This window comes from Hypanus sabinus, chromosome 28, assembly GCF_030144855.1.
Source record: "Hypanus sabinus isolate sHypSab1 chromosome 28, sHypSab1.hap1, whole genome shotgun sequence".
NCBI lineage: Eukaryota > Metazoa > Chordata > Chondrichthyes > Myliobatiformes > Dasyatidae > Hypanus > Hypanus sabinus.
In genome coordinates, this window is record NC_082733.1 from 33,614,839 (window position 1) to 33,623,648 (window position 8,810).

The 8,810-nt window shown below is 40.2% G+C and overlaps 1 protein-coding gene across 3 annotated transcripts in view; it reads right to left on the reverse strand.

Moving 5' to 3' along the window:
* The window catches only part of LOC132382569 (aggrecan core protein-like), a 106,245-nt gene extending 98,158 nt beyond the window's left edge, over positions 1 to 8,087 (reverse strand). Inside the window, exon 1 of one of the 3 annotated variants that reach the window (XM_059952906.1) lies at positions 7,694 to 8,087. The gene's annotated coding sequence lies outside the window, so the exon portion shown is untranslated. The remainder of the gene's footprint in view (positions 1 to 7,693) is intronic. The other 2 variants (XM_059952905.1, XM_059952904.1) reach the window with 2 other exon arrangements.
* Positions 8,088 to 8,810: the final 723 nt, after the last annotated feature.

Consider the following 8,810-nt stretch of genomic DNA (forward strand, 5'->3'; position numbering starts at 1 on the left):
GTAATTACCCAGATTATTTTTGACTTATGTACAGCATGTGGAATGACCCCCCCAACAGAATATTTCAAAATGTTAAGAAACAAGAGAAGGAAAGAGAGCGAAACATGCAAATATCAAAGTACTGTACTTGTTGGGTGCAGAATAGTAAGAACGCTTTCTCATAGTGAAATAACACAGCAAGATATGAGCAAGAGATTTACATTGGTGATCAAGATCCTAGGCTGTGTATATCCTGCCTAAATTGTGTTAAGCTCACCTCAACATTGAACTGATCGTTGAACAGAAGCTTTGGACTCACTTTCATGGACTCTGTAGCTTATGTTCTCAGTATTATTTGTTTATTTAGTTATCTATCTATTTACTGTAGTTATTTTATCTTATTTTATTTAATCTTATCTGTTTTCTGTATTTGCAGAGTTTGTAGAGAGAGTTAAGTGCATCAGGTTCCTGGGAGTCCACATCACAGATGACCTCACCTGCTTCCTTAATATTACCTCCCTGAACAAGAAGGCACAGCAGCTTCTCCATTTCCTAAGGAGATTGAGGCAAGCAAAGATCCCCCCCTCATCTTAACTGTGTTTTACAGGAGCACCTTTGAAAGCATCCTGACAACTTGCATCTCCATCTGATATGCTGAGCATTGGACAGGAAGACCCTACAAATGACTGTGAGAACAGCTGAGAAGATCATAGGAATCTCCTTACCATCTATCAGGACCATTTATCAGGAGCGCAGCATGTGCAGGGCCCTTAGTATTGTTAAGGATCCCTCCCATCCTCTTTGAGTTTCTACCATCAGGCAGGGACTCCAGTGCATAAAAACAAGGACAGTCAGGTTGGGAAACAGTTTCTTTCCCTTGGCCGTTAGGCTTGACAGACAGACAGACATACTTTATTGATCCCGAGGGAAATTGGGTTTCGAGGCTTCTGAACTCCCTGCACATCGTATTCGAGAGTCACTGGTTAATCTGTTCTGTACCCTACAATTGTTATTTATGTATTATTCATCTGCAAATTTTATCCTTACCTTCATAAGTTATCATGTGTAATGTGTGTTATGTGCACTACTGTGCTTTGCACTCTGGTTCAGAGAAATGTTGTCCCTATGGCTAAATATATTATATATATGTATATTGTTTAATGGCAAAAAACTTGACACCTTGTCAGTTTTGTTCATTTGCCAGTCTTTATGTGTAACATTTCATGCATTCCACTGTATTTCTTTGTTCTACCGTGAATGCCTGCAAGAGAATCTGGTGACCTATTGTCCATACTTCGATAATAAATTTATTTTGAACTTTGAACTTTAAAATTCTCCACCTATCCAACTCCCTTAGGAGATCTAAAATATAAAGCTCTTTCGTGTCTTGTGGATATATTGCCTTGTGAGATTTGGTGTAAAACTTACTTTTTTAATATCAAACTGCTTCTACCATTTTGTATGTTAAAGGTACAACAGAAATGCAAGTTGTGCTTGTTGCTCAGCCTCGTCAAGCTGTCTGTAACACACTTTCTTGTGTTGTACTTTTCTCCACACAAGATTCACGATTGTTAATTGTCTATCTTCAGTATATGAGTGCAAAAGAGAACAAAATGATTGATACTCTGGATCCAAAGCGGCATGAAAGAACACAATAAATATAAGCAATCCTGTAAAACACAATGTACAAGTAACCATTTGAGTGTGGTCATATATACATAAGACTAGCTTATGTATGTTGACTGATTGTACATAAAGTGATGCTTCGTACAGGAGTATCTGCACTGTAGTGTCTGACTCTGACAGGAAATGACAAAGTGACAAAGTGACTTTTAGCAAGAGGAACTCTTCTACTTAGAGGCAGGGCAAATGAAAACATATTAAGACAGAAACTGTCAGTGTAGGTAAGAACTGTGGAGTGTAAATGAAAAGTGGTAGTCCATGAGGTGGATGAAGGAACTGAGGGGCTCTGGAGGGGAGTGTCTGATGTGGATGTAGTGGTGGGGTGGATTAATGGGTGGAAGTGTTCATTAGCCTGACAGCCACATGAGACTCTTACACTGTGGTCAAGATGTGAGTCCAGGACCCACCTCAGCAGGGTAAACAACTCTGTTTTGCCATATTTCACCACATGGCCTCCTACCTCCAATAAGTCATATGGCCCTTTAATTCAGCCTCCAATCTGCTTACCAAGACAATGAAGACAAAAGTGATAGTTTTCATTTGCAATGTTGGGGCCCATTCGGAGATTCACCTCCAATACTAAAAGACCCTGGTGTGATGTTGAAGAGCTGATAACTTGCTAACACAATCCCAAATTCCATCCATTTCTGTTCCTCCCATCAATGCCAAGGACAATGATGCACACAGGTACATAAAAGGTGATTTATTGGGGAGCATAAGCGTGGTCATCATAATATTTTGTAACTGAAATCTCAATTGCTGAACTATTTCCAGATTACATCATTCAGAAGATTTTGTAAATGTTATTGATAATTTATCAATAATCAAATCAATCTGTTAATAGTTTGCTCCCTTTTCTTTAATAACATATGGTATGCTGTTTGAAGTGTATGTAGTTATATCTGCTGTATATATTTCTTATTGTAATTCATAGTTTATTTTTGGCATCATATTGTGCTACTGCTACCAAACACCAATTTCATGACACCCTGTATGTCAATGATAATAAACCTAATTCTGTTTGTGTAGTGATATTCTGACTCTAAAGTGGTAGTTTATGTGGATTGCCTGTGTGCTATCTACATTATCTGCCTTTAAAGCTATCTTTGAGACCTGGAGGGCTACATAGGAGGGAAGAGTTAGATTGATCTTAGAGTCGGTTGTACGGTCAACACAACATAGTGGGCCGAAGGGCCTGTACTATGTTCTATGTTCCTGATACATGGTCATTGACCTGAAATATCAAATCTGTTTCTCTTTCCACACATACTGGCTAAACTGGTGGATATTTAAAGAATTTTCTGTGTTTATTGAAATCTATTTTTAATTTTCTGACCAATTATAGACCTACTGTTTGTGCTAATATGGTGGGAAGTTGTGGACGGATGTATTTCATAATGCCATTTGAAAATGCAAACATGTGTAAGCAAATAGGATAAGCACCAAAGTTTCATTGAATTAAACAGGGAGTTCTGGCAGTGATATTAATCATATATAACCAATCCATAAATATCCGCTTGTAGCACTTAAAGTAACATACTCGAGTAACATTTATTGCATGTTTTAATGTTTAATTTTCCCTGTTCATGCAAATAAATCGGGTTTTAGATTTAGTAGAGAAAATTAAACTGTGGAGCTATAAATATATTGCTAATATTACCTCCCATGCTATCAAACTGGGTTCTTGTCAGATCCTCTAATAGATTTGGCGCAGGCAAATATCTGATCTTGTACTATATGCTGTGTCTGTGGTGAGCAACACCAATCTCTGAGGCACTGCTTCGTTGTCCAGTGATGTGAGAGTACACACATATATAATTTTCATCTATCCAGCTGTAGCTGGAGATTCGTTTGCAATGGCTTCTCTTCTTGTGCCAGCACTGTTGCTCTGGTGCCTTTTCTATGCATGTCTACATTCCTATTCCAACCAGCTGCATGCTGGTCGTCGGCAGCAACACTTGAACGCACTCTAAGCTGCTGCTTAACAATGGGCAGCTCTACTTCACCACCCTGATCTCCTTATCCCAGTGACTGCTTGTCCCACTCGCATCAGGGAGGATGCTACGCAGCATCAACATCAGCGCTACCAGACTCAGAAACTTCCCCTAAGCAGTAAGGCTGATCAACATCTCCACCCACAAACCTACCCTACCACCAGAACTTTATCGTTTCCTATAAGAGTCACCATATGTACAGACACTCCTGTACCTAGCGTCACCTAATGTACATACAATCAATCTATGTATATAAGCTGTCTTCTGCATTTATATTTATCGTGTCTTTTTTTTTATTATTGTGTTCTTTATCTTATTGTGTTTTTCTTTGTGCTGCATCAGATCCAGAGTAACAATTATGTCATTCTGTTTTACACTTGCTACTGGAAATACCATTAAATAATCTTAAGCTATCTTGAAGTTACAGTCTGGTGATCACAGAAGGGCCAACTTCCCTTAACTAGTTATTGGAAACAATGAAACCTTTGCCTTGGTCTCTGCTCCTGAAGTTTGGGAGAAGCTTCAACCCACACGTACGATGACATTATTAAGGCTCTTCAGACCATCTGATTTACTCGCGACCCTTTGCTTTAGCTTAACTGCTACTGAAGCATTCATCTACGCCTTCACCACAATGCTGCCCCAGGGAAAGAGTACACTCTGTTTTTACAGATGTCCGATTTTATCTGTTAAGTCTGTAAATGCACAACAATCACTCAGTGTGGTGATTATACCTCCACAGTATTGTAACAAATGGCATCAAAAGGACTTCAGCCTGGTAAGAACAAATACTAAAAGTGGAGAGGAAAAGGGAAGTAGGACAAATGTATAGAAGTATTTCAGAGTTTTGAATTTAATAATATTGAGAGCTCAGTCACGAACACCTGACTTACTTGTGTCTTTAAGTTGGACACTCATAACAGGGCTGATCTGTACCATTCCAGCCCTAACCAAGCTGATCTGTCTCATTCTACTCCCTGAAAACCAAAAGTTCTGCTGCCTGCATCCAAAGTCCCATTGAGCTGTTCACCCATTACCCGAGCCCTGCTGAATTACATTGCCTCCTCGTTAGGCATTGCCTCACTTTCAAAGATCTCATCCTCATTGTCAAATTATTTCACCCCTTCCTCTCTCTGTAATCTGCTTCAGACCTCCAAGATATCCGTACTCATCCAGAGTTTAATCTTTTGTCCACCTTTAAATTTTACACCACACGTAATGGCTATGTCGCCAAAGCTGCTGATCCTAAACTCTGAAATTTCCATCACAAACCTGTCTGCATTTCTACCTCACATTCTTCCTCTGTGAAACTAATCAAACAAACCTATTTGCTCAATGGTTTGCTCACCCTGCCCTAACACCTCATTAGTAGCTGAAGTGGCTTAATGTCAAATTTCAGATCAGCTATGCTCCTGGGAAATACCCTTTGACATAACATTTGATTAAAGCAGCTGTACAATTACTGATTGTGTGATATACTTGAACACACTTTAATAGATGCATAATTTGCATTGTAAGATTCTGCCTTGAATGGCAGAATTTGGTGCCACTAGTGATGTGACCTGGGCAGGGTGCAAAATCATGTTGGGAAGGAAAGTAAGTAAATCATTAAATCAACAAGTGAAAGTTAAAACTAAATGCCAGCAAATCCCCTTCAAGCATTCTGACCTTAATTAAATGATTTTTAAAAATCTAACAGTTTATTTACTTGTTCAGTTGATATCCTTCTATAAGATCTAGGGAATTCACATATATGAGCTGTAATCTATGGTGAGTTTATTGATGGCATAGAGGGGTACATTTGGCCTCAGCATTGCTGAAAGATTGAGGGCAAATCTGGCCAAGTGTGTACTTGCTCGTTATCCAGTGGCGAGCAGCATTCATCAGTCCAGGACCTGGTTCAGCCTGGCTCAAGTACGATGAAGAAGTTCGCACTTGTTCGGCTTGGCTCACGGGATGAGGGATAGTTCCTTGAGTAGGCTACGGGAGAGAAATGGACAGCTCTGGATCCCAAACCACAGTATGAGGCACCGAGAAAGGACAGGAGAGAGGGGAAATAAACAAAACTCTTTGTACATTTGTTTACGAACAGCCCAATTTTGATAAGACAAACATTTATCACCCACCCCTAAGTGGCCTTGTACCGAGTACACACAAGAGATTCTGCAGGTGCTGGAAATTCAGAGAAACAGACACAAAATGCTGGAGGAACTCAACAGGTTGGGCAGCATCTATGGAGAGGAATAATTGTTGATGCCCTGTCCTGAAGAAGGGTCTCAGCCCAAAGGGCTGATTCTGTATTCCTCTCCACAGATGCTGCCTGACCTGCTGAGTTCCTCCAGGTTTTTGTGTGTTTGACAGAATAGCTTACTGAGCCATTATCCAAAGCACTTTGGAGTTAACCTTACTGCTGCTGTTTATGGGGCGAGACGAAAAACCAGGGGTAGGGGCCCAAATAATCATAAAGAAATGCACAATGGCATGTGTACATGTTTGCTTCAGAACACACTCTCTCTCTCTCTCTCTCAATGGGTGAAAGTTGTTACATTTCCTTTCCTTAACGTAGAACAGTGAACTCCATTAGGTTTTAAACCTGGTTGGCTCAGAGCCACCTTTACGGATCCCAATGGGAAAAGAAGAAATTTTAACATGTTTTCCATGTCACCAAAACGTATTTCTTAAAACAGTTGATTAATCCCAAAATTCCATGCTTCATTCGATTCTGCCCTCACCAGCTGATGCCATAGTGTGTCACTTGCAGTAATCTGATTTCTTTAGCTTGAATCTTCTGACTACTTATCCACCTAACAAAAGGTCCCTTCAGGTAAGTAATATTAATTTCCAAGGAGACACAGACTGTGTAGCAAGAGGGTGTGCAAAAAAGGAATGACTAATTTTTTCTTAAAAGTAAACTTCAGGTTTCCGTTTCTGTGTTGGATTCAGGGTGGAGGCATTTTTCTGTAAAAAAAATGCTCTTTTCTAGACCTTCGTTTTCCTGGCTTCTGCAATCAGTCCTTACTCTGTATGTGGTCCAAAGCTCACATGAAAACTACTTTTGTTACTTGCTTTGAGACTTGCTGGAGTGACATAGAGACCAGTGTATTTATGGAGAGAAGCCTGGCGTCATCTGGTGGCTGAACTGTTGTACACTAACGGCTGTTGAAGAGGGGGAAACGGATAATATGCTTGGGGGAAGAGCCAGGAGAATGTGATTCAGCATTAGCACCAAGCAAACCACATTTTCTCCCTTCTCAATGGTGCACTTAAAATGAGGAAGTAACCAAAACACATACTGCCATATAACTTTACCTTAGAAGCATAATAAATTAATAATAAATCAATTAAATGCAAATATACTTTGTTATTCCTTCATGTAGTGCTGGTTACTTCTATAAACTGCTTTTAAACATTCTTTTCTATTTGCGTCTAAAGCTCATACAGGCAAATTCAACATCTTGAGCTAAAACCATATGCTGGTATATCGAACAGCCACACACTATGCTGATCTTAGCCTGCAATATTTGAACATCTGTCTGAGAAAAGACCTTTAAGTTGCTCCCTGGTGCACATCACAGCAAACACTATCCGGACTATATCCTCAACATTTTCACAGGAATGACAAACTCCGGTGAACAGACAACATTATCAACCTATTCCTTCCTTTTTGCATCACTTAGAACACTAAAGTATTAGTTTGTGGAAACAATAACCTTGCCAGCAGTAATTCCTTTAATATTTGCTGTTGAATTATGCTGAAGTTAGTTACCAACTGCCAAATAGCATCTTAAATTTCTTCTAAGAATCTGGCATGTGAAAACCGGTTTAATTTACAACCTGCAGTTAGATATTTCAATATTATGCAGAACAGATTAATTGGCTTTTAACCGGCATGAAATTTTTACTCTGTTCATTTCCTTTACAACTGAAATAGCGGCACAGTCAGTGAAGAAGCTAAAACAAGTTGCTTCTAAAATCCAGTACATTTTCCTAAGCACTTTTTCTTAAATCTCTCTCTCTCTCTTCAAAATGCTAATTACCTTGTAGAATTCAGTGCCGTTGTTCAGAAATGTGAAAAGTACCATACACCTTGCAGAGAAACTAACTTCGCTTTAAATCTTGGATCCTGGTTCTCCTGGTCACGCTCCTTGCTTCGTTCGTTCCTTCCTTTTGTTTGTGTGTTGTGTTTTTTTTTCTTTTTGCTTGTCCTTCTGACAGATTATCCTTGCCCTGATAGACAGGATCCTTGAGAGAGGCAGAGAGGGAGCTAGAGCAGACTTCTCCAAGCCTGGATCAGCAGCCACAGAGTGGGCAGAGCTTGAGAACTGATGCTCGGCTCCTCCCGCCAGTTCGTGGGTATCTCCCCTGTGCTGGGAAATGACCAAATTTGTGGATCCGCCTCTGTGGAACGCCGGCTCTGGTCCAGAGGGTGACAGCTGTCACTAAGCTGTAGATCAGAGGCTGGAGGTGGAGCATGTGGAGTCTCTGAGTGGGGAGAGAGGGGTGGTGAAAGTATTCACCAGGGCAGGGCAGACCTAGAAGGAGACACTGACCCGACCAACCACTATGATTAATGCTGAGTAAGACTGCCCTGAATCTTCACTAAGATTTTATTTAAATATATTGTTGCTTTTTCCCACCAAATTGAAGGAACTAAATCAAATTCTTTGGCAATATTCATGTCAGAATTCACTTTTTATGAGGGGAAGCTGTAATAATTCATGATAATCACAAACAAGGAAGGATTTCAGCAGCAGGTTTATTTCCCATTAGTGAGCAATTACTTAGCACTTTAATCTTTGAAATAGAGCATTGAGCAACTGCAAATCATTATGAGGAATCGCTTGCTTCTGAGAAGGGAGGGGGGTGGAACGAACACCCTGGATTGTGAACTCTGTCGTGTTAAGAAGAGCAAGTAAAATAAAGAGGTTTGCAGAATGCAAGGGAGCGAAAGGAGATGAAAAGGTCAGAGAGTAGAATAGGATTGTGGGGGTTGATTGAGGGAGGGGTGGAGTCTGTGTGTATATAACAACCTTCAAGGATATTGTTGCTTTATCTGTACCATCTGAGCTTGAAGGTGAGCCCGCTCTTTGCTGGAAGCCACCAATCATAGAGCCGCACTGGTGTAATGCATGAAGCATAGTGGCACAATTCATG